Source organism: Bufo gargarizans, chromosome 2 (assembly GCF_014858855.1).
Source record: "Bufo gargarizans isolate SCDJY-AF-19 chromosome 2, ASM1485885v1, whole genome shotgun sequence".
NCBI classification, from domain to species: Eukaryota; Metazoa; Chordata; class Amphibia; order Anura; family Bufonidae; genus Bufo; species Bufo gargarizans.
Genome location: NC_058081.1, coordinates 552458964 through 552485482, shown reverse-complemented (window position 1 = coordinate 552485482; position 26519 = coordinate 552458964). Strand labels below are relative to the sequence as shown.

Below are 26519 nucleotides of genomic sequence, written 5' to 3'. Positions count from 1 at the left end.
ATTACAATGTCAGTTGTGCTACCACTAGGTAGGTATAATATAAATCGCTGCCAGGGGTTGTGCAGCCATTTATATTGATGACTCAGAATGGGTCATAAATATCTGATCTGCGGGGGTCTGACACCTAACACCCCCACTGATCAGCTGTTTGAAGAGGAGGCAGTGTTCCAAGTGATCTTCATTATACTGCCCATCGTCTCTGAAGTGCAGTGAATGGAGCGAGTATACTATGCCGCCACTCCACAGGAGATGACGAATAATTTAATAACCATTGTATGGAGCGCCACCTCCTCGTCAAACAGCTGATCGGTGGGAAGCTAGGTGTCAGACCTCCGCCGATCAGATATTGATGACCTATCCTGAGGACAGGTCATAAATATAAAATCACTGCACAACCCTTTTAATAATGCCAACATAGCCCACCTTATTATTAGTCCCAGCCACAAATAGTAGCATCATATACTCCTCCCGATTATTACCTAGACAGAATACAATTAAAAATACTTCTCAGCTGAGAGCAGGACTGGGTGTGTATTGTTTGCAGAGTGTTCCCATTCACTGACAGCAAACACATATCTTGAAAATGGTAAAAAATTGAAAAGCAACTTGTATCAGAAAGCTGTAGAAGTTTTCATTTACCAGTGATTAATCATTATTTAGCGCTCATTCACACTACTGTATTTTTCATCAGTAAAATGGATACATACAACAGATCTGCATGCCCGATCCGAGAAACTCCCGGAGGGTCCTCCTATTGTAGTCTATGTTTTTGTGGATCAGACTCCCCCATTTAATGGGGAAAAAACATAAGCTGTGTTATCCATTTTCTTGGGTCCTTTTCTTTTTTTATTTTATTCTTTATTTATTTTTATTTTTACACACAGGGCTGTGTGAATGAGCGCTTACGTTAACCCAGAAAACCCCTTTAGTAAATAAAATGTCACTTCTGTCACCATTTTGCTGGCGCGGGTTCACCTTGTGGCTCCCCGGCAATATCCGATTTTCACACGACAGAAATTTGTGTGCAAAGTTGCGTAAATTTGCAGTAATTTTCTGGTAGCCTAGGATGCCGCAGAGCAGGGAATGAGCTGCAGGAAGTGGCGTACTGTGGGTTGCTAGCGCCCAGGGCAAACCAAGTATTTGTCCCCTTTTTATAGATCCACGCTCCACAGTATACCAAGACCAGCATTAGGCCTCTTGCACATGAACGCTGTGCATCCGTTCCGTGCAGGGAACATACTGCCAGACGCTACCTGAATGCCCGCCGGCCCCACTAACTATAACAGGGTCCGGCGGAGATCCAGCCACAACATGCTAAACAGGCCGAGAATCTGCCAAATACCGTTGCGCACAGCAGTTTTTGTCATTTTAACATTGTGAAACGAAATATCCCTTCAATTCCTATAAAAAGCATTTGCCTCTAAATCTATCTCCGTCTTATCTACAGTTGCAAGAAAAAGTATGTGAACTTAGGGCCATCTGTCCACCAGCTGAAGCTCAACAGAAGATGGGTGTTGCAACAGGACAACGACCCAAAGCATAGAAGTAAATCAACAACAGAATGGCTTAAACAGCAGAAAATACGCCTTCTGGAGTGGCCCAGTCAGAGACCTGACCTCAACCCGATTGAGATGCTGTGACATGACCTCGAGAAAGCGATTCACACCAGACATCCCAAGAATATTGCTGAACTGAAACAGTTCTGTAAAGAGGAATGGTCAAGAATTACTCCTGACCGTTGTGCACTTCTGATCTGCAACTACAGGAAGCGTTTAGTTGAAGTTATTGCTGCCAAAGGAGGTTCAACCAGTTAAGTCCAAGGGTTCACATACTTTTTCCACCTGCACTGTGCATGTTTACATGGTGTGTTCAATAAAAACATGGTAACATTTAATTCTTTGTGTGTTATTAGTTTAAGCAGACTGTGATTGTCTATTGTTGTGACTTAGATGAAGGTCAGATAACATTTTATGACCAATTTGTGCAGAAATCCATATCATTCCAAAGGGTTCACATACTTTTTCTTGCAACTGTATCTGCCCATTTGGAGCAGAGAGAAGGCCATGGCGCTACTGCGAGCGCAAGTGCCTTCTCAAACAGCTGATCAGCGGGGGACCCGGGTGTCATACCCCACCGATCAGATATTGATGACCTATCCGGAAGTGAAGCGAAGTGAGCTTTGGATGCTTTAACCCGTGGTATCAGATTCACCGTACGGCTAAGAAAATCGAAATAGAAGAATTACCGATATATGGAGGGCGAATAAGGGGTAAGGAAACCCTGCTGGTCTGATCTTCGGTGATTCAGTAAAACACAACCTGCTCAGGATCGCAGGAACAATTGGAAGATACATCGCCGATTATCTCCGATATTAGAGGTGATGCAGGGATGGGAGGGGGTGGGCAGAGGTGAGTGCAGGATGTCGGAGAAGCGGGAGAGTTGCGATGAATCCACAACTAATCGATATATCACAATGGATGGAGCAGATGTCGCGCAGGTGCATGTCAAATACATGGTGTCATATAACCCAATTATGACCAATTCCTTTTGTCAGTAAATAATAGATTAGACTTGAAGAAATATTAAAGTTTATTAGTGGAATATAATTGGCCACGGTGCTTATTACATAAAACTCCATTGTTAAAACCAAACCAATAATATATATGAATAACCAACAACAATTAATCCGCCCACAAGAGCGACTTTACCCCATACTTAGCACCGTGACATTTCTAAGGGATTCACTGCCACTTACGTGAGTGCACAGTAACGGTCTTTTCTCTTCTTTTATGTGATCATCCGTTGCTGTCGCCTTCAGTGGTGTCTTCTGCCAGTGCCATCCCCATCTGAATCCAGGTGAGTAATAAAAATAACCGTAGTACTTGCGCATGTAAATAGTGGGTTCAAGACATCATGTCCCCCCTATTTGCATCCGCAAATATGGATTAGTCATGGTGTCATATAACCCAACTATGACCAATCCCTTTTGTCAGTAAATAATAGATTACACACATCTTGAAGAAATATTACATTTTATTAGTGGAATATAATTGGCCACGGTGCCTAATGTTACCTGTGCTTATTACCTAAAACTCCATTGTTAAAACCAAACCATTAATATATATGAATAACCAACAACAATTAGTCCGCACAGAAGGGCCACTGTACCCCATACCGCCATATAGCGAAGCTGAATGGCTAAAAGGCACCGCAACCACCTTCAATCACATTTTGGAATCCATCATTGAGTATATCTAAACCAATTTCAGATAGTATATGTCCGGAATCGTCATGTAATCCACTGACAAATCCTTCCAACTCTACATGTCTGGAGGTTTTACCTTTAATCGATCCTATTCATTTTTCTCAACTCTTGTTAATACGGATTTTGATCTTTTCCATGAAGATCATGTTTTTTCCCTCTCCCAGCCCATCTGGCTGGTATTTCCGTGAAAATTATCTTTGTTTTGGGGAATTGAACGTGTATTTCTTCCAACGTATTTTTTTACTCTTTTATTAAATCATGTGTTTTTAACCTCCCCATGTCACAAGAACCAGCATGTATAATCATCAAGTTAGGCTACACAATCTGAGTAAATGTTTTTTATTCGCATTCCAACTGTACTTTTCTAAAATATTTTAACCTTGTCGTCGAAGCCTATGTTGTCTGATTTACATTTTATTAATGATCGTTTTTTAGCTGCCGAAATGAGTTCATTTCCAATAATCCAGATCTTCACCGAATCTGGAAAGAAATTATAATAATAAATCGGGTCTAATATACAACTTATATCTGTTTGAGGTCCATCTCCCTATTTTCTTTATCGTTTTTTCTTTTAAACCAATTTTTGATGCCAAAGTAGCTGCTCCAATTCTGAATGAATGAGCAGAAATTTTGTAAACCAGCTTTGTTTTTACATTCAAGTAGAGTAAAGTTGAACCGGAATTTTGTTAAGGCCTCTTTCACACGACCGTATGGCTTTTTCAGTATTTTGTGGTCCGTTTTTCACGAATCCGTTGTTCCGTTTTTTGTTTTCGCTGTGTTTCCGTTTCGTTTTTACGTATGGCATATATAGTATACAGTAATTACATAGAAAAAAATTGGGCTGGGCATAACATTTGCAATGGATGGTTCCTCAAAAACGGAACAGATACGGAAGACATACGGACGCATTTCCGAACTCCGTTCAGTTTTTTTTGCGAACTCATTGACTTGAATGGAGCCACGGAACGTGATTTGCAGGCAATAATAGGACATGTTCTATCTTTCAACGGAACGGAAAAACGGAAACGTAATGCATACGGAGTACATTCCGTGTTTTTTTTTTTTTGTGGAACCATTGAAATGAATGGTTCCGTATACGGAGCGCAAAAAATGGAACGTAAATGGAAAAAATAAAAAACGGTCGTGTGAAAGAGGCCTAAAGGTGAATTATTAGAATGAACAAATAGAGGGCCTTGAATGTAAGAACATACCATTAACCATTCTTTCATGGCTTGAACTGGACAAATAGTAGAGGAAGTGAATTTATTTAACCTTATCCAATTGCCAATTCCCAATTGGTCTGTTTTTGACCTTTTTGTGAATAATTTGATGTAATTATGTAATGGATACTTGTGAGTATAATAAACCATTTTATCTAAACGGATCTCGCGAACCCCTTGGTATCCTACAGGTTATGTGGATTGAGGGAGTGCGTTCTAGTGGATTCAAGCCCTTTTTTTCCATGTCCAGATTACCAGAAATCAGCCCTATGTTGAAGTAAAAATGCAGCTTTGAACAGGAGAACTTCGTAATAAGAACAACATATTGAAGGTAAGTAATCAAAGAATGTATTTAGCAATTCTAATGAAATTGGCCTGGTTTTATTATTGTTACTATTACATCTTTTCATACCTTGTATTATCTGTTTGAGTAAAAAATTAGATGTAATAAAAATGAAATATCAGTTAGGATTTTTTTGTATGTATTCGGCTTTACGGCCCTTTTTAACCACTTCCAGACCGGGCCATTTAGCCCCTTCTTGACCAGGCCTAATTTTGCAAATCTGACATGTGTCACTTTATGTGGTAATAACTTTGGAACCCTTTTACTTATCCGAGCCGTTCTGAGATTGTTTTCTCGTGACACAATGTACTTCATGACAGTCAAATTTGAGTCAATATATTTCACCTTTATTTATGAAAAAATCCCAAACTTACAAAAAATGTAGATACAATTTTCAATTTTCTAAATTTCTATTTCTCTGCTTTTAAAACAGAACGTGATACCTTATAAATATTTATTACTTAAAGTATAACTGTCATATATATTTTTTGGGAGTATTGGATTGTGGTGATTAATATCTCCTTGGTGGCCCTATTTCAACTTTTCACTGTGTATTCGATTACCCCTTAATTCCACAGTTTTGTTCCCTGTACTGCCTACTTTTACCTGTGCTTAAAATCAGGTTGCTAGGCATGGTCCGTCTATTTGTTGAAGGACGGAGGACGAGGCACGCAGCGTGCAAAGTCAGATTACAGACAGCCAGAGAGTGTAAGTAAATGATTAGAGCCAGGTCCTCCCCAGCAGCTGATAACAGTGCCTGGGCTGTGTGCACTTCTCCCGGTCCCTGCGCTTGGCAGACGCTCCCTCACTCAGCAGAGCTGGAGAAGTAGAGTTGAAGCAGCGCAGACCAGGGAAGGGAGATCTGCCATCTGCTCAGTGTATAAATGAAAGCAACATGTGGTAAGAGGACCCCTTTGTGCTGCAGGAGATTAACCCTTTAGGGGAGGGCTGTGGTTACTGACACTTTTGGGGGGCTATTGTTACTGGCTAGTGAGGGCAGGCGGGATTAGCCTCAGGGGGAGGGCAGTGGCGGCCATCTTAACTGAATAGTGAAATTGCAGACTGGTTGCTAAGGGCTGAATCTTATTAAATATGGGGTGAGTCAGTCTAATAGTAACTGATTCTGGAATATCATGTTATTAGTAACTACATATATGAAAATTGAAATTAGAGTCTAAGTGTGACAGTTATCCTTTAACATTCCCCATATGTCTACTTTATGTTGGTATCATTTTGTAAATGTCATTTTATTTTTTTAGGATGTTAGAAGGCTTAGAATTTTATAAGCAATTTTCAAAACCCACTTTTTAAGGACCAGTTCAGGTCTGAAGTCACTTTGTGGGGCTTAGATAGTGGAAACCCCCCATAAATGACCCCATTGTAGAAACTACACCCCTCAACTACTTGAAATTACTCTCAAAACGGATTTTACAAACTTTGTTAACCCTTTAGGTGTTCCACAAGAATTAAAGGAAAATGGAGATCAAATTTTAAAATTTCACTTTTTTGGCAGATTTTCCATTTTAATAAAAAAAAATTCTTTAACATATCAAGGGTTAACAGCCAAACAGAACTCAATATTTATTACCCCGATTCTGCGGTTTACAGAAACACCCTACATGTGGTTGTAAACTGATGTAAGGGCACACGGCAGGGCGCAGAAGAAAAGGAGCACCATATGGTTTTTGGAAAGTAGATTTTGCTGAACTGGTTTTTAGACATCATGTCCCATTTTGAGCCCCCATGATTCACCCTTACAGTAGAAACTCCCGAAAAGTGACCCCATTTTGGAAACTAGGGGATAAGGTGCCAGTTTTATTGGTATGATTTTGGGGTACATATGATTTTTAATAGCTCTATATTACGTTTTTTGTGAGGCAAGGTAACTAAAAAAATGGCTGTTTTGGCACTGTTTTTATTTTTTACAACGTTCATCTGACAGGGTAGATCATGTGCTATTTTTATAGAGCAGGTTGTTACGGACGCGATGATATCAAATATGTCTACTTCTTTGTTTGTTTCAGTTTTACATAATAAAGTATTTTTGAAAGAAAATTATGTTTTTGTGTCTCCATTTTCTAAACGCCATATTTTTTTTACTTTTCTGCCGATCGTCTTGTGCAGCAGCTCATTTTTTGCAGGAAGAGTTGATGTTTTTATTGGTACAATTTAGAGGGGGGTTACATCATCAGCCTGCCAGCCAATGATCATCGCTGGCAGGCAGATGATTTTCAAAAAAAACGAATCACAAGCCAGTTAACACTTTATATTTATAAATATAAGGTGTTAAATGGCTGCTGTGCTCCTCTGTTGGTCCTTTTGGTCGGTTGGTTCCAGCAGAGGAGCACAGTTCACAGCGAGTACACCAAACAGCACACTTAGCCCCCAGATCACCCCCCCATCACCCCAATTAACCCCTTGATTGCCCCTGTCAATCACCTAGTGAAAGGGAAAAAAGTGATCAGTGTAAACTGTCACTTTTTTTCCCCACTGGTATTGACTGATAGGTTTTAGGATAGTTTAGGCCCCTTGGTTAGGTAGTTAGCGATCGTTTAGCGCCCAGCCCACCGCACCGCAGTCACTGATTCGCTGATTAGCGTATCGCTAATCAGCATTTGTACTTTTATAGTATCTGTAAGTGATCAGAACTGATCACAGTCAGATCTATAATAGTATTAGTGTCACCTTAGCTCGCCCTCCACCCAAAAGGCAGTGTTTGCCCGATCAGGCCTGATCGGTCGCCCACACGTGCGTTCACCCACGCCCGCCCCGCCGCAGTGACAAAAAATAATAATTATTTTTGATCACTGCACCATCACTTTCCAAGCGCTGCGGCGATAAGAAAAATCAGTTTTGATATTTTTTATCAATCGCAGCGGCCTCTGGTACTTCGCTAGCCTCCCATTTGTAAGACAGGCTTGCTTTTTTTCTTGGGTAGTCTCAGGGAATACCCCCTACATTTAGTAGTCCAAATGTCAAACAAGGGGTATTCTTCTGAAGAGGCCTACAGGATTCTGACCCAGTCGGATGAGGAATCCAGCAGGTCAGAATATGAACCTGTAGAAAGCAGTGGCAGTCTGACCCAAAGTTCGGACGAGGAGGTTGAGGTCCCTGATAGCACCAGGCATACCCGGCCCCGTGTCGCTAGACCACAGGTTGCGCAGGATCCGCTTCAAGGGCAGCAGAGTGCGGCTGGCGCTGTCGGATTACGTGGTGAGGCATACACCAGCAGCGCAGCCCTTCCTGGACCTAGTACCAGCACTGCCGTACAACCTGGTGAAGTGGCGAGCACCAGAAGGGCAGTTGAAGCTGGTACGGTGGCACGTGCAATAGTTACCCCATCGCAGCCACCGCACAGACAGGCCCGTAGAGCCACTAGAGTCACTGAGGTGCTGGTAAACCCCGATTGGCAGTCCCCAACTTCAGCCGCACCATTAGTTCCCCCTTTCACCGCCCAGTCTCGAGTTCGGGTTGAGACAGCTCAGATCGGTTCTGCACTTGGATTTTTTGAGCTGTTCTTGACTGCGGAGCTCTTGGACATAGTCATGGCAGAAACAAATCGGTATGCCACTCAATTTATAGCCGCCAACCCGGGAAGCTATTATGCCCAGCCTTTCTGGTGGAAACCCGTCCAAGTTTCCGAATTAAAAAAAATTCTGGGCCTTCTCCTCAACATGGGTCTAACCAAAAAGAATGAATTGTGGTCATATTGGTCCACAAACCCAATTCATCACATGCCCATGTTCTCTGCTGCCATGTCCAGGGCACGATTTGAGGCAATCCTGCGTTTCCTGCACTTTAGCGACAACACCACCTCCCGTCCCAGAGGCCACCCAGCTTTTGACCGGCTCCACAAAATTCGGCCCCTCATAGACCACTTCAACAACAAATTTGCAGATTTGTATACCCCTGAGCAAAACATCTGCGTAGACGAGTCCCTTATACATTTTACCGGGCTCCTTGGCTTCAAACAATACTTCCCAAGCAAGCGCGCCCGGTATGGAGTCAAATTATATAAGCGCTGTGAAAGGGCCACAGGCTATACCCACAAATTTTGGATCTATGAGGGTAAAGATCAGACCCTGGAGCCGGTCGGTTGCCCTAACTACCTGGGGAGCAGTGGGAAGACAGTTTGGGACTTGGTGTCACCCTTATTTGGCAAGGGGTACCATCTTTATGTGGACAATTTCTACACAAGTGTGCCCCTCTTCAGGCATTTGTTCCTAGAACAGATTGGCTGCTGTGGCACCGCGCGACCTAGTCGCCGGGGCTTCCCCCAACGGCTCGTTACCACCCATCTTGCAAGGGGGGAGAGGGCTTCCTTGTGTAATGAAGCGGTGAAATGGAGAGACAAGCGTGACGTTTACATGCTCTCCTCCATTCACGCAGACACGACAATACAAATTGAACGAGCAACCAGTGTCATTGAAAAGCCCCTCTGTGTCCACGATTATAATTCGCTCATGGGAGGGGTGGACTTCAATGACCAGATGTTGGCTCCTTATTTAGTTTCCCGACGCACCAGACGCTGGTATAAGAAGGTGTCTGTATATTTGATTCAATTGGCTATGTACAATAGTTTTGTTCTCTACAGTAAGGCTGGGAGAACTGGATCCTTCCTCAAATTTCAGGAAGAGATCATCGAGAACCTCTTGTATCCACCAGTGTAGTGAGCCGTCTACACGAGCGACATTTGCCCAATGTCGTTGCTGGTACCTCAACCCAACTGTCACCCCGAAAAAGATGTCGTGTCTGTAGCAGGAGTGGAATAAGGCATGACACCCACTATTTCTGTCCTGACTGCCCTGACCACCCTGCCCTATGCTTAGGGGAGTGTTTGCGGAAGTACCACACACAGGTACACTTAGCATAGGGATTGCATCTCACAGGACAGGCACACAGGGCTATTAGGGCCCATTCACTCACAGCTGCTGCAAACCTCTCCTTTCACCTGGGACAAAGTGCATAATGTACTTCGCCACATCTTTGGGCGATTTGCGCTTTGCACATTGTCCCATGGGGAAGGAGAGGTTTGTCCTATAAAAAGGTAAAAATAAAAATAAAATCACCAGTAAGCAAAAAAGTTAACGTTCTGTTTAAAAAGTTAAATAAAGTTTATATGTTCCGTTCAAATGTTATTATAAAGTTAATAAATGTATTGCGTTGCGTCCTGTTTTTTTTTTTTTACCTTCCAGGTGGACCAACCGATCGACTAGCTGCAGCACTGATGTGCATTCTGACAGAAGCATTGCGCTGCTGTCAGATTACACAAAAGTCGGTGTATGCGGCGCTGCAAGACGAGATTTCTCCTCTGCAGTAAAAGATACGTTTGCCGAGGCATATGAGCTGAGGGGGCGGCGGTGTTCATATGCTTTGGCAAACACTTTGTATATAAAAAATAAAAATAATAAATCCCGGCAATGATTTATTCATCCACTTCGATTGATGTGAATGGAGAAATCGGGTTTGCAAGGGCATACGAGCTAAGTGAGTATGGATGTTGGGTGGTGCTCCTATGTCCTGGCAGACGCCTTTCCCCTCCTTTTTTTTTTTTGGCAGAGATTTTTTCATCCACATCGATCGATGCGAATGAAGAAATATGTGCCGTTCATTTTTTCTTTCAGGAAAAAAAAACTCATTACCTGTATGCTCAATATAAGGAGAATAGCAGAAACTCCTAATGCTGGCCATACATGTAATGATTGCGGAGACCCTCAAATGCCAGGGCAGTACAAACACCCCACAAATGACCCCATTTTGGAAAGAAGACACACCAAGGTATTCACTGAGGGGCATACTGTCCCTCCTCCTACTTTAATATTAGACATATTCATTGGTGGCAGTGGTGCGGCGCCTCAGAGCCCGCTCATTGTATTGAGCTCTGCAGCGGCCGCGTCATGGGAGGGAGGGATTCCCTCCCTCTGTCTCCACTGATATTGACAACATGTATGTGTCGGGCGCACATGCGCCTGGCGTCTGCGCTCCTCTCTCTTCTGCGGCCCGGCAACATATCTCCCAGGGCCCGGTCCTGGGCCGCGGCCCGGCGGTTGGCTGCCCTAAGGTATTCGCTGATAGGCATAGTGAGTTCATAGAACTTTATTTTTTGTCACAAGTTAGCGGAAAATGATACATTTTTTTTTCCCTTACAAAGTCTCATATTCCACTAACTTGTGACAAAAAATAAAAACTTCCATGAACTCACTAGGCCCATCACAAAATACCTTGGGGTGTCTTCTTTCCAAAATGGGGTCACTTGTGGGGTAGTTATACTGCCCTGCCAATTTAGGGGCCCTAATGTGTGAGAAGTAGTTTGAAATCAAAATGTGTAAAAAAATGGCCTGTGAAATCCTAAAGGTGCTCTTTGGAATGCGGGCCCCTTTGCCCACCTAGGCTGCAATAAACTGTCGCACATGTGGTATCGCCGTACTCAGGAGAAGTTAGGCAATATGTTTTGGGGTGTCATTTTACATATACCCATGCTGGGTGAGAGAAATATCTCGGCAAAAGACAACTTTTCCCATTTTTTTATAGAAAGTTGGCATTTGACCAAGATATTTATCTCACCCAGCATGGGTATATGTAAAATGACACCCCAAAACACATTGCCCAACTTCTCCCGAGTACGGCGATACCACATGTGTGACACTTTTTTGCAGCCTAGATGCGCAAAGGGGCCCAAATTCCTTTTAAGAGGGCATTTTTAGACATTTGGATCCCAGACTTCTTCTCACGCTTTAGGGCCCCTAAAATGCCAGGGCAGTATAAATACCCCACATGTGACCCTATTTTATGCATTTGGATTCCGTGAGGGGTATGGTGAGTTCATGTGAGATTTTATTTTTTGACACAAGTTAGTGGAATATGAGACTTTGTAAGAAAAAAAAAAAAAAAAAAAAAAAAATCTATTTCCGCTAACGTGCCAAAAAAATTTCTAAATGGAGCCTTACAGCGGGGTGATCAATGACAGGGGGGTGATCAGGGAGTCTATATGGGGTGATCACCCCCTGTCATTGATCACCCCACTGTAAGGCTCCATTCAGACGTCCGTATGGGTTTTGCGGATCCGATCCATGGATCCGTAAAACACATACGGACGTCTGAATGGAGCCTTACAGGGGGGTGATCAGAGAGTCTATATGGGGTGATCACCCCCCGGTCATTGATCACCCCCCTGTAAGGCTCCATTCAGATCCGTGGATCTGTAAAGCACATACGGACGTCTGAATGGAGCCTTACAGGGGGGTGATCAATGACAGGGGGCTGATCAGGGAGTCTATATGGAGTGATCAGGGGTTAATAAGTGACAGGGGGGGGGGGGTGTAGTGTAGTGTGGTGATTGGTGCTACTTATTACTGAGCTGCCTGTGTCCTTTGGTGGTCGACCCAAGCAAAAGGGACCACCAGAGGACCAGGTAGCAGGTATATTAGACGCTGTTATAAAAACAGCGTCTAATATACCTGTTAGGGGTTAAAAAAAAAAATCTGATCTACAGCCTGCCTATTTTTATAGAGCAGGTTGCTACGGACGTGGCAATACCTAATATGTCTACTTTCACTTTAACACAATAGCAGTTTTGAAGCAAAAAATAAAATCATATTTTAGTGTGTCCATTGTCTGAAAGTCATATTTTTATTTATTTTTTTGACCGATTGTCTTAGGTAGGATATCATTTTTTGCGGGATTAGGTGACGGTTTGATTGGTACTATTTTGGGAGGCATATGCCTTTATGATTGCTTGGTGTTGCGATTTTTGTGATGTAAGGTGACAAAAAAATTGCTTTTTTGGCACTGTTTTTATTTTTTACGGTGTTCACCTGAGGGTTTAAATCATGTGATATTTTTATAGAGCAGGTTGTTACTGATGCTGCGATACCTAATATGTCTACTTTATGTATTTATTTTACTTTAACACAATAATAGCATTTTCGAAATAATTTTTTTTTCACTTTTTTATTTTTTATTTTACACTTTGCGTCCCCCATAAGGTCATACAAAACCTTTGGGGGACATTCACCTTAACTTTTTTTTTTTTGACTATTGATTTCTCCTGTAACTGGGGCTGACGTCACGTGCCTGCGCCTCCTGCTTCATTCATAAAGTAGGCGGCGCAGGCAAGTGACGTCAGTAAATGACCCACCGGCCGTCCGGCTTGCCTGCCTGCATTGTACAGAAGCGGTTAGGATGTACGGTAATATTAGGAGTGGGGGGGCATGGTTAATCACTTTTAATTGAATGAGACATTTTATATTTGTATAGTCCAGCACTGGAGTGGCGGCGCTATAGTCCAGTGACTGCACCGCCCCGCTGCAATTGCCGGCCCCCAGCTCCTCCTCCCCCCAGTCCCTCCCCGCTCGCATATACATCGCAGTCTGCAATGTAAAAAATGTCAGCATTCGCCCCATAAGACGCAGGGGCATTTTTCCCCCATTTTAAAGGAGTACATTCCTTTTTTTTTTTGCGGAACCATTGAAATGAATGGTTCCGCATGCGGAGCGCAAAATGGAAACCACAAAAACAATATGTTTGTGGCTATCAATATCCCATGTCTGCCTGGGGAAGGACTTTTCATGGTATCTTTGTTGGACATGAATGAAAGCAATTCTTTCAATAAATGACCCTTTTCAGCAGATAAGATATCTGTATTAATAACAGTGCCAGCCACTAGGATCTGTGGGTCTCACCTCCTGGGCATTGGTTGCGCTCCTGGCACGGTTGGAAGCTGGGGTCGGGTGGTGAAGAGAAGATGAATTCCTGTTCCTGGTGCTGGCTGACGCAGGGTTATCTTTTACCCTGAGTCTTGCTGAATCTAGAGGCGGTGAGGAGCTCCTTTTTCTCCCCTAGCTCTTTCTGATGGCAGGGGAGGAGGAGGCGGCACAGCGATGATGTCATCCTCTGTCCAGCTCTGCGCTCCTGCAGAAGGCTGGTGCTCAGACCGGATTAGTTGATTGAAGAGCAGGCTCAGCGCTGGATCGTTCCTGCTGAACACAGCTACAGAGCCACTGTTCCCCACCGTAAGTTTCTGCCTTTTTCTATTAATTGTTTTAGTAAATCTTCCCTTTTCTTGTAAGTGCAGGTTATGTTTCTTCCTCCAGGTTTCTTCACTGCCACTTACCTGAGTGCATATGGCCTTTTCTCTTCTTTTATAGGTACCTTCATGTGATCATCCATTGCTGTCTCCTCCAATCAAGTTTCTCCAGTGGTGTCTTCTGCCAGTGCCATCCCCATCTGAATCCAGGTGAGTAATAAAAATAACTGTAGTACTTGTGCATGTAAATAGTGGGTTCAAGACATCATGTCCCCCCTATTTGCATCTGCAAATATTGATTATTCAGAGCTGTGTGTAAATCATCAGTGCTGGGAGTTTACTGCAGGAGCTGCTGCCTCCACTGTGACCGCCTGCTGCAGCAGCACTGTCTACCATCATACGCTGTGTGTGTGTGTGTATATATATATATATATATATATATATATATATATATATATATATAATATACAGAAAATGGACGGCACAACAGTTAGATGAAATTAAGTGATTCCTTTATTCAACCATCCGGTGCAACGTTTCGGCTCCAAAATGAGCCCTTTTCAAGTCTTGAAAAAGGCTAATTTTGGAGCCGAAACGTTGCACCGGATGGTTAAATAAAGGAATCACTTAATTTCGTCTAACTGGAGTGCCGTCCATTTTCTGGATACATTGGTGGGGTAAGAAGTCGATTCCCCAGGAACGTGCACCCATTTTTTTCTAATTATAGCCAGTGCCGCCATTTTTCTTGTGTGTGTGTGTGTGTGTGTATGTATGTATGTATGTATGTATGTATGTATATATATATATATATATATATACACACACATACAGTTGTGTTCAAAATTATACAACCCCCAATGCTGTAAAATTGTGTTCAGAATGAAATCTTAAAAGGACTTTTTTTTAAAGAACCAAATGCAACTAAAATTACATCAATTGTTTTTGTAATACAGTATTAAATGTTTTTTTTTCTGTGATTTCTTCATTGACACAATTATTCAACCCCTTAAAGACTACCACTCTTAAGAACAGAGGTTCATTCAAGTGTTTTCGATCAAGTATTGAAAACACCTGTGGATGTCAAGGAGCAGCAATCAAGCATAATAAGCACCAATTAGGCAGATTTAAAAGGACTGTGATACTCAGCTCCTTCTAGACATTTACTGGTGTGTTTACAAACATGGTGAAGTCAAGAGAATGGTCCAGGAAGAAAAGAGAAAAGGTGATTTCTCTTTACAGGAAGGGCAATGGCTATAAGAAGATTGCAAAGATGTTAAACATACCAAGAGACACCATAGGAAGCATCATTCGCAAATTCAAGGCAAAGGGCACTGTTGAAACGCTACCTGGTCGTGGCAGAAAGAAGATCCTGACTTCGACTTCTGTGCGCTACCTGAAGCGCAAAGTGGAGAAAAGTCCCCGTGTGACTGCTGAGGAACTGAAAAAAGATTTGTCAGATGTGGGTACTGAAGTTTCAGCTCAGACAATAAGGCGCACACTGCGTAATGAAGGCCTCCGTGCCAGAACTCCCAGGCGCACCCCCTTGCTGTCTCCAAAGAATAAGAAGAGTCGACTGCAGTATGCCAAAAGTCATGTGGACTAACCACAACAGTTTCGGGATAGTGTTCTGTGGACTGATGAAATATAATTAGAACTGTTTGGGCACCACTGTCTGCCATCATACAATATATATGTATATGTGTGTGTGTGTATGTGTATATGTGTGTGTATATATATATATATATATATATATATATATATATTATAGAATGTACTTAGCACCACTGTCTGCCATCATAAAATATGTGTGTGTGCAGCTCCACTGCCTACCGCCATACACTGTCTGTGTGTGTATTTGTGTGTGTGTGTGTGTGTGTGTGTGTGTATATATTAGACCAAAAGTTTGGACACACCTTCTCTTTATTTTCATGACTATGAAAATTGTAGATTCACACTGAAGGCATCAAAACTATGAATTAACACATGTGGAATTATATACATAACAAAAAAGTGTGAAACAACTGAAAATATGTCATATTCTAGGTGCTTCAAAGTAGCCACCTTTTGCTTTCATTACTGCTTTGCACACTCTTGGCATTCTCTTGATGAGCTTCAAGAGGTAGTCACATGAAATGGTCTTCCAACAGTCTTGAAGGAGTTCCCAGAGATGCTTAGCACTTGTTGGCCCTTTTGCCTTCACTCTACCGTCCAGCTCACCCCAAACCATCTCGATTGGGTTCAGGTCCAGTGATTGTGGAGGCCAGGTCATCTGGCGCAGCACCCCATCACTCTCCTTCATGGTCAAATAGCCCTCACACAGCCTGGAGGTGTGTTTGGGGTCATTGTCCTGTTGAAAAATAAATGATGGTCCAACTAAACGCAAACCGGATGGAATAGCATGCCGCTGCAAGATGCTGTGGTAGCCATGCTGGTTCAGTATGCCTTCAATTTTGAATAAATCCCCAACAGTGTCACCAGCAAAGCACCTGCACACCATCACACCTCCTCCTCCATGCTTCACGGTGGGAACCAGGCATGTAGAGTCCATCCGTTCACCTTTTCGGCATCGCACAAAGACACGGTGGTTGGAACCAAAGATCTCAAATTTGGACTCATCAGACCAAAGCACAGATTTCCATTGGCCTAATGTCCATTCCTTGTGTTCTTTAGCCCAAACAAGTCTCTTCTGCTTTTTTTCCTGTCCTTAGCAGTGGTTTCCTAGCAGATATTCTACCATGAAGGCCTGATTCACACAGTCTCCTCTTAACAGTTGTTCTAGAGATGTGTCTGCTGCTAGAACTCTGTGTGGCATTGACCTGGTCTCTAATCTGAGCTGCTGTTAACCTGCGATTTCTGAGGCTGGTGACTCGGATGAACTTATCCTCCGCAGCACAGGTGACTCTTGGTCTTCCTTTCCTGGGGCGGTCCGCATGTGAGCCAGTTTCTTTGTAGCGCTTGATGGTTTTTGTGACTGCACTTGGGGACACTTTCAAAGTTTTCCCAATTTTTCGGACTGACTGACCTTCATTTCTTAAAGTAATGATGGCCACTCGTTTTTCTTTACTTAGCTGCTTTTTTCTTGCCATAATACAAATTCTAACAGTCTATTCAGTAGGACTATCGGCTGTGTATCCACCTGACTTCTCCACAACGCAACTGATGGTCCCAACCCCATTTATAAGGCAAGAAATCCCACTTATTAAACCTGACAGGGCACACCTGTGAAGTGAAAACCATTTCAGGTGACTACCTCTTGAAGCTCATCAAGAGTGTGCAAAGCAGTAATCAAAGCAAAAGGTGGCTACTTTGAAGAACCTAGAATATGACATATTTTCAGTTGTTTCACACTTTTTTGTTATGTATATAATTCCACATGTGTTAATTCATAGTTTTGATGCCTTCAGTGTGAATCTACAATTTTCATAGTCCTGAAAATAAAGAAAACTCTTTGAATGAGAAGGTGTGTCCAAACTTTTGGTCTGTACTGTGTGTGTGTAAAATATATATATATATAATATATTAGTATACATGTACTCAGTATGATATTAGCGGTCGCTAAAATGTAATTTTTATTAAATTATCTAAAAAAAAAAGAACGTGTGAAAGTTCTCAAATAACATATAAACTAGACATGCACGCTAACCTGTGTGCCACCCACTACATTTGAACATGTATAGCTGGCCTAACCCAGGACTAAAACTATGTCACCAGAGGGGGCAGAATAGTGACTAAAACCAAAGTGGGGGGATGGGTTTATTGTGGTATATGAACCTCCATCAGCCCCCATTAACCACCTCAGCCCCCCTAGCTTAAACACCCTTAATGACCAGACCACTTTTTACAATTCTGCACTACACTAATTTCACAGTTTATTGCTCGGTCATGCAACTTACCACCCAAATGAATTGTACCTCCTTTTCTTCTCACTAATAGAGCTGTCATTTCTGCTGACATTTTTACTTTTTTTGTTATTCTAAATTTAACGAAATCTTTGCAAAAAATGAAATTTTTCACCTTCAGTTGTAATTAAAAAAAAAAAAAAAAGACATCTATATATACATTTTTCTCAAAATTTATTGTTCTACATGTCTGATAAAAAAAAATAAAAAATGGTTTGGGTAAAAGTTATAGCGTTTACAAACTATGGTACAAAAATGTGAATTTACGCTTTTTGAAGCAGCTCTGACTTTCTGAGCACCTGTCCTGTTTCCTGAGGTTCTACAATGCCCAGACAGTATAAAACCCCCACAAATGACGCTATTTCGGAAGGTATTCACTGATGGGCATAGTGAGTTCATAGAACTTTTTATTTTTTGTCACAAGTTAGCGGAAAAAATGTATTTATTTTTTTTCCTTGCAAAGTCTCATATTACACTAACTTGTGACAAAAAAACGAAAACTTTCATGATCTCACTATGCCCATCACAAAATACCTTGGGGTGTCTTCTTTCCAAAATGGGGTCACTTGTGGGGTAGTTATACTGCCCTGGCATTTTTAGGGGCCCTAATGTGTGAGAAGTAGTTTGAAATCACAATGAGTAAAAAAAAGAAAATAAAAATTTGGGCACAAGTTAGCGGAAATTGATTGTGAGAAAATTAAAATAAAATCAATTTCCGCTAACTTGTGCCAAAAAATGTTTTTTTTCTATGAACTCTCCATGCCCCTCATTGACTACCTTGGGGTGTCTTCTTTCCAAAATGGGGTCAGTTGTGGGGTGTTTGTACTGCCCTGGCATTTGAGGGTCTCCGCAATCATTACATGTATGGCCAGCATTAGGAGTTTCTGCTATTCTCCTTATTTGAGCATACAGGTAATGAGATATATTTTTTCCCGTTCAGCCTCTGGGCTGAAAGAAAAAAATGAACGGCACAGATTTCTTCATTCGCATCGATCAATGTGGATGAAAAAATCTCTGCCAAAAAAAAAGAGGAGGGGAAAGGCGTCTGCCAGGACATAGGAGCTCCGCCCAACATCCATACCCACTTAGCTCGTATGCCCTGGCAAACCCGATTTCGCCATTCAAATCAATCGATGTGGATGAATAAATCATTGCCTGGATTTTTATTTATTTTTATATACAAAGTGTTTGCCAAAGCATATGAACACCGCCGCCCCCTCAGCTCATATGCCTCGGCAAACGTATCTTTTACTGCAGAGGAGAAATCTCGTCTTGCAGCGCCACATACACCGACTTTTGTGTAATCTGACAGCAGCGCAATGCTTCTGTCAGAATGCACATCAGTGCTGCAGCTAGTCGATTGGTTGGTCCACCTGGAAGGTAAAGAAAAAAACAGGCCACAACGCAATAAATTTATTAACTTTATAATAACATTTGAACGGAACATATAAACTTTATTTAACTTTTTGAACAGAATGTAAACTTTTTTGCTTACTGGTGATTTTATTATTCTTTTACCTTTTTATAGGACAAACCTCTCCTTCCCCATGGGACAATTTGCAAAGCGCAAATCGCCCAAAGATGTGGCGAAGTACATTATGCACTTTGTCCCAGGTGAAAGGAGAGGTTTGCAGCAGCTGTGAGTGAATGGGCCGTAATAGCCCTGTGTGCCTGTCCTCTGAGATGCAATCCCTATGCTAAGTGTAACTGTGTGTGGTACTTCCGGAAACACTCCCCTAAGCATAGGGCAGGGTGGTCAGGGCAGTCAGGACAGAAATAGCGGGTGTCACACCTTATTCCACTCCTGCTACAGACACGACATCTTTTTTGGGGTGATGGTTGGGCTGAGGTACCAGCAATGACATTGGGGAAATGTCGCTCGTGTAGACGGCTCACTACACTGGTGGATGGGGCCACGGAACCTCCTGGATACAGGAGGTTCTCGATGATCTCTTCCTGAAATTTGAGGAAGGATCCTGTTCTCCCAGCCTTACTGTAGAGAACAAAACTATTATATACAGCCAATTGAATTAAATATACAGACACCTTCTTATACCAGCGTCTGGTGCGTCGGGAAGCTAAATAAGGAGCCAACATCTGGTCATTGAAGTCCACCCCTCCCATGAGCGAATTATAGTCGTGGACACAGAGGGGCTTTTCAATGACACTGGTTGCTCGTTCAATTTGTATTGTCGTGTCTGCGTGAATGGAGGAGAGCATGTAAACGTCACGCTTGTCTCTCCATTTCACCACGAGCAGTTCTTCATTACACAAGGCAGCCCTCTCCCCCCCTTGCAAGACGGGTGGTAACGAGCCGTTGGGGGAAGCCCCGGCGACTAGGTCATGGCATGGCAGCAGAGAACATGGGCATGTGATGAATTGGGTTTGTGGACCAATATGACCGCAATTCATGCTTTTTGGTTAGACCCATGTTGAGGAGAAGGCCCAGAAAAATTTTAAATTCGGAAACTTGGGCGGGTTTCCCCCGGAAAGGCTGGTTGGCGGCTATAAATTGAGTGGCATACCGATTTGTTTCTGCCACGACTATGTCCAAGAGCTCCGCAGTCAAGAACAGCTCAAAAAATCCCAGGGCCGAACCGATCTGAGCTGTCTCAACCCGAACTCCAGACTGGGCGGTGAAAGGGGGAACTAATGGTGCGGCTGAAGTTGGGGACTGCCAATCGGGGTTTGCCAGCACCTCAGGGGCTCTACGGGCCTGTCTGTGCGGTGGCTGCGACGGGGTAACTATTGCACGTGCCACCGTACCAGCTTCAACTGCCCTTCTGGTGCTCGCCACTTCACCATGTTGTACGGCAGTGCTGGTACTAGGTCCAGGGTGGGCTGCGCTGCTGGTGTATGCCTCACTACGTAATCCGACAGCGCCAGCCCCACTCTGCTGCCCTTGAAGCGGATCCTGCGCAACCTGTGGTGTTGCAACATGGGGCCGGGTACGCCTAGTGCTATCAGGGACCTCAACCTCCTCGTCCGAACTTTGGGTCAGACTGCCACTGCTTTCTACAGGTTCATATTCTGACCCGCTGGATTCGTCAGATGAAGGTTCCCATTCCTCATCCGACTGGGTAAGAAGCCTGTAGGACTCTTCAGAAGAATACCCCTTGTTTGACATTTGGACTACTAAATTTAGGGGTATTCCCTGAGACTACCCAAGAAAAAAAGCAAGCCTGTCTTACAAATGGGAGGCTAGCGAAGTACCGGTGGCCGCTGCAATTGATAAAAAATATCAAAACTGATTTTTTTTTTTATCGCCGCAGCGCTTGTAAAGTGATTGTGCAGTGATCAAAAAGAAAAAAAATGTTGTCACTGCAGCGGGGCGGGCGTGGGTAAATGCACGTGTGGGCAACCGATCAGGTCTGATCGGGCAAACACTGCGTTTTGGGTGGAGGGCGAGCTAAGGTGACACTAATACTATTATAGATCTGACTGTGATCAGTTTTGATCACTTACCGATACTATAAAAGTATAAATGCTGATTAGCGATACGCTAATCAGTGACTGCGGTGGGCTGGGCTCTAACGATCGCTAACTACCTAACCAAGGGGCCTAAACTATCCTAAAACCTATCGGTCAATACCAGTGGAAAAAAAATAAAAAGTGATTTACACTGATCACTGCGTTAGGCAGTCCGGAGGCGGTTAATCAGTAGTCCGGTTACTAACATCGGTCTATGCTCCCACATGGGACTATATAAAACGGCTACCTAATTGTGTCTCTTATAGACTATATAAAGCTCTCCTCTCCATAGCTCAGGGACAGCAGTCTATCTTTCGCTCGACGCGTTTCTCTGGGGACTATTACTGCCACCGATTCATCAGGAGCGCTTACGGACACACACAAACTGTGCTGGCACGCTCTGGTGCATAGCGTGCAGCACGTAGCCTGTGGCACTGGGACGGCCGTGGCGCGGCCGCCCTCCACTGCCGCTGAAAAGGAGAACACCACGCCCCCTATGCCGGACGTCATCTCGCGGAAACTAATAGCATCGGTGTGCCGCTAACTACGGTCGCGACCTTGTCCCGCCTCTATACAATATTCTGAGAGGCATAGAAGGTAGAAAATGTTAATGAAGTGACTAATGGGTGGTTCTACTAACTACTAGGTATAGTAATACTCACTGAAGACACTTAGCCAGCAGCCCTATTAGGGGATGTATATACATCAATAAAAAACACTCAAACTAGCATATGTGAATGGTTGCCAAGCAAGACGCTTGGCAACACAGGAGAGCAAAATAATGTCCATATGGCAATAATCACTGCCACAGGGGCAAAAAATACTACAGCAATCTTGAATGCGAATAGGTCAGTGCCACGACAGAGAAAGTGTTTGGCTTTCCAAATGTGATGTGACAAATGACAGGTGACGCTGATAAATTTATGCTAAACCCGTACATGTCTAGTTTATATGTTATTTGAGAACTTCCACACGTAACTTTTATTAAATTATCTAAAAAAGAACATTTTAGCGACCGCGAATATCATAGTGAAACGTTTATTGTCAGGTAGTCGCCTATTACTTACAGCATTATTTGGTGAACTCCTTTTGGATTCAGTATTGCTTTAGATAAGTGATTGCATTTATTTTTTTTTTTAATCTAGTGATATTAGCTCTGACTACTGGCTGGGTAACCCACGGGAAGTATTCTCTGAACGGGATTTGCCTATGTCCTCACAGTCGGACAATATTTCCTCTGTATTAAAAAATTTGACAAAAGTGTGTAAGGACCATGTTCGGTCATGGTGGGAGATACAGACCCCAGAGACGTACCTTAAGAACAAAATAGTTCCTAGGGGGCTGCGAAATCTTGTATTGCCGAACGCTAGGGTCAAATCAGGAACTTATGAAAAAATGTTAGAGAGAATCGGTTGTATCCTCGCTCCGTCTTATGAAATTATTATTATTATTATTATTATTAGAGAAAGAGGAAAACATTCTAGCTAAAACCACCAACGACCTGCAGGCACAGATTGAGGTAGCGAAGAAATTTACACAATCTCCGGACTTTGAAAAAAGGGAAAGTGCACTACAGCAATCAGTAGAGAGATTTACTGGATACATTAGGGAGAGAAAACTTTGTGCGTGATACCCGTGATTTTAAGGAGGGTACTGTCTTTGGCTTCACAGGTAGAAAAAGTAAAAAACAAATGTGGAAATGCGAGACAGATTTTCTCAGAGGGTGAATTAGCTGGTGAGAATACAGCAACTACATCGGTGAATACCAGAAGTAAGAGGCAGGGGACGAGGTTGGCAACGTAACAGGAATCGTGGCAGAGGCAGGACTTACAGGAATTTTTAGGCATGGGTACAGAATACCCCCTAAGGAACAGAAAAAAAACAATAGTTCCACTCGGATATGCTGAGGACTAATTTGTCAGATCGAGTCCTGTCAGCAACTGAGATGGAACTTTTACGCAAGGGGTTGTCTTTTTGTCCCAATATGTAGGTATAACCCATTTACCTGGGTAAAGGATATCACGCTGCATGTTTATGAACGGGGACGGTGTAATCTTACCCCTGGCGACTCTGCAGTCCTAGAATTGCTGCAAAAGGACAAAACAATCATCATCAAGCTTTTCGATAAGGGAGGAAATGTGGTGGTCCTAGGGATGTGAGCATACAGGGAGATGTGTCTACGCATCATGAATGATAGATCATGTTATGCCAAACTTCGGAGTAATCCTACTGATATCCTCAAAATCAATTTGACACAAATGCTAGGGGAGGCGAAGAGACAAGGCCTGGTGAGCAGGGATGAATACACTGCTGTCTGACAACCCTATTACCCTAGTGTTTTACACTCTGCCTAAAATACATAAAGAAGTTAATCCCCTTAAGGGCAGGCCTATAGTGTCGGGAGTGTGGAGCCTTACCGAGAGAGTCAGCAACTATGTCGATGTGATCCTGCGCCCCTTCGTGTTGAGTTTGCCTTCATACGTAAGGGACTCAATAGAGGCGTCTAAATGATGTGACATGTGAGAGTGGCACACTCCTTGCCAGTTTGGATGTGGAGGCCCTCTACAGTTCCATCCCGCATGAGAGAGGATGTGAAGCTGTGGGGGCTTTCCTGGCCGAAAGGGGGGCTCATTTAACGTCGCACAATGACTTTGTCATCAAGTTGCTGGACTTTGTCCTTAAGAACAATATTTTCCTTTTTGACAGACAGGTCTTCCACCAGCTCAGGGGTGTGGCGATGAGCAGTCCCTGTGCCCCAACCTATACCTGGGCTGGTGGGAGAGACAGGTCGTCTTTGGGGAAAACATGAGTCGATGGGCCTCATCCATTACATTGTGGCTGAGGTTCATCGACTACGTGTTTATTCTCTGGGATAATACTGCCTCAGCATTTAAAGAGTTTGTTTCTATCCTTAATAAGAATGATCTAGGATTATACTTCACCAGAGAGATCAATGACGCTAAACTGACATTCCTTGATCTGTGCCTTAAGATTGGTCCGGATAGGACAATCGCTACCAACATGTTTAGAAAACAGACAGCCACTAACACTCTACTCAAATGGGATAGTGGTCATCCACTCCCATTGAAGCGTGGCATCCCCAAAGGACAATATCTGCGGGCAACGCAGAATTGCTCTAAGTGGGCTGATTTTAGGACCGCGGCGAATGATCTAAGAACTAGATTCAGTCGGAGAGGCTACCCAGCAGAACCATTGAAGCAAACATATCATCATGCCTCTGGGAGAGTTTGCGACAGAGAGAGTTTGCTGCATCCAAAAGTGGCTACTAGTGATGACCCTAAGGCGAGGATCATAGGTTACATTTGATTTAGGGCATAGGAAAGTACGCAAGGTTCTCAAGGATAACTGGGGCCTCCTACAGTGTGATCCGGTAGTGGGGCACTTGGTGGGAGACTACCACCTCTGCGGAATGTTATGAGGGGGTAATCTGAGAGATTGGTTCACAGTTTCTTCTCTACCTCAGTATCGGAAACGTGGTTGCCCAATAGACCATCAGGTACCTTTTTAATTGTAGTGGATGTGTGGCGTGTAAGGTCTTCAAGAAAGGGAAGGACGTGGTGAGCATGACCACTGGCAAGAGATATGAGATCCGGTCCATCATTAATTGCAGAACATGTGGGGTGATCTATGTAGCAACATGTATCTGTAAATTGCAATATGTAGGGAAGACGAAGTGCGAATTTAGGCGTTGCCTTGGTGAACATTTATGTGATATCTCAAATAAAGCTGATTCACCAATTGCTCAGCACATCCTGAAACAACATCCTGACATTGCTGACTGCATTAGATTTCAAGGAATTGAGCATGTTAGAACATCTGCGCGAGGGGGAGATGTGGACAATCTCATCCTTCGCAAAGAGGCTCAGTGGACATTCATGTTACAGACAGTGAAACCGCGTGGACTGAATGACTTCATTTCATATACCAGCTTTATTCAGTGACTTCTCACCCTCACGCACAAAGCTCTCCACAGTGCTGCACCTCCATATATCTCCTCCCTAATCTCCATCTACCACCCGACTCCTGCTCTCCGTTCTGTTAGCGACCTAAGATTAATAACCTCCATAATTCGTACCTCTCACTCCCGTCTTCAAGACTTTTCTCTAGCTGCACCTACTCTCTGGAATACTCTGCCCCGGAATACTAGGTCAATCCACAACTTCTTCACCTTCAAACGTGCCTTAAAAACACATCTTTTCAGGCAGGCTTATCAAGCTACCTAAACTGACTATTCCCCGACTAAACCTCCCCCCACCAACTCCTCTGGCCTAAACTCGATCCTCGAAGCAGATCGGCTGGCACCACTCCCGTCAGTTCAATAATGGCTCAAATCCTACTTATCAAAATCAACTACCTTATGTGTCACCCCCAATTCCTCATAGATTGTAAGCTCTTGCGAGCAGGGCCCTGACTCCTAGTGTTTTAGTTGCAAATTATCCAGTTATTTTTGTTTTGTATATGAACCCTATGAACTTGTAAAGCGCTGCGGAATATTGTAGCGCTAAATAAATACATTTTTATTAATTATTATTAGTCACTTCATTAACATTTTCTACCTTCTATGCCTCCGAGAATATTGTATAGAGGCAGGACAGGGGCGCGTCCGTAGTTAGCGGCACCCCGATGCTATTGGTTCTCGCGAGATGACGTCCGGCGTAGGGGGCGTGGTGTTCTTTTTCAGCGACAGTGGAGGGCGGCCGCTCTACGGCCGTCCCAGTGCCGCAGGCTATGCGCTGCATGCTATGCACCAGAGCGTGCCAGCACAGTTTGTTTGTGTGTGTCCGTAAGCGCTCCTGATGAATTGGTTGCAATAATAGTCACCAGAGAAACGCGTAGAGCGAAAGATAGACTGCTGTCCCTGAGCTATGGAGAGGAGAGCTTTATAGTCTATAAGAGGCACAATTGGGTAGCTGTTTTATATAGTCCCATGTGGGAGCATAGACCGATGTTAGTAACCGGACTACTGATTAATAGGGGCTGATGGAGGTTCATATACCACAATAAGTCCATCCCCACTTTGGTTTTGGTCACTAGTCTGCCCCCTCTGGTGACATATATTTAGTCCTGGGTTAGGCCAGCTATACAAAACGCATACGGTCGTGTGCATGTTGCCTAATACTGTGATAAATGTGGTTTGACGGTAGCAGTTTATCTTTCAGTAAGCGGCTTTACAAAAGTCGCACTTCTTTACAAAAAAGTCGCGTAAGATAAGCATGGTCCTCACTGGAGTGAAATTGTGGCAATTGTTTGCGACTTTTTAAATTGTCACAATAGT

General features: G+C 43.4%; 1 protein-coding gene across 1 annotated transcript in view; it reads left to right on the top strand.

Moving 5' to 3' along the window:
• The first annotated feature begins 13718 nt into the window (after window positions 1-13718).
• Window positions 13719-26519, top strand: part of LOC122928585 (E3 SUMO-protein ligase ZBED1-like) — a 51851-nt gene continuing 39050 nt past the window's right edge. The window contains exons 1-2 of the mRNA XM_044281566.1: window positions 13719-13839; window positions 13975-14063. The gene's annotated coding sequence lies outside the window, so the exon portion shown is untranslated. The remainder of the gene's footprint in view (window positions 13840-13974; window positions 14064-26519) is intronic.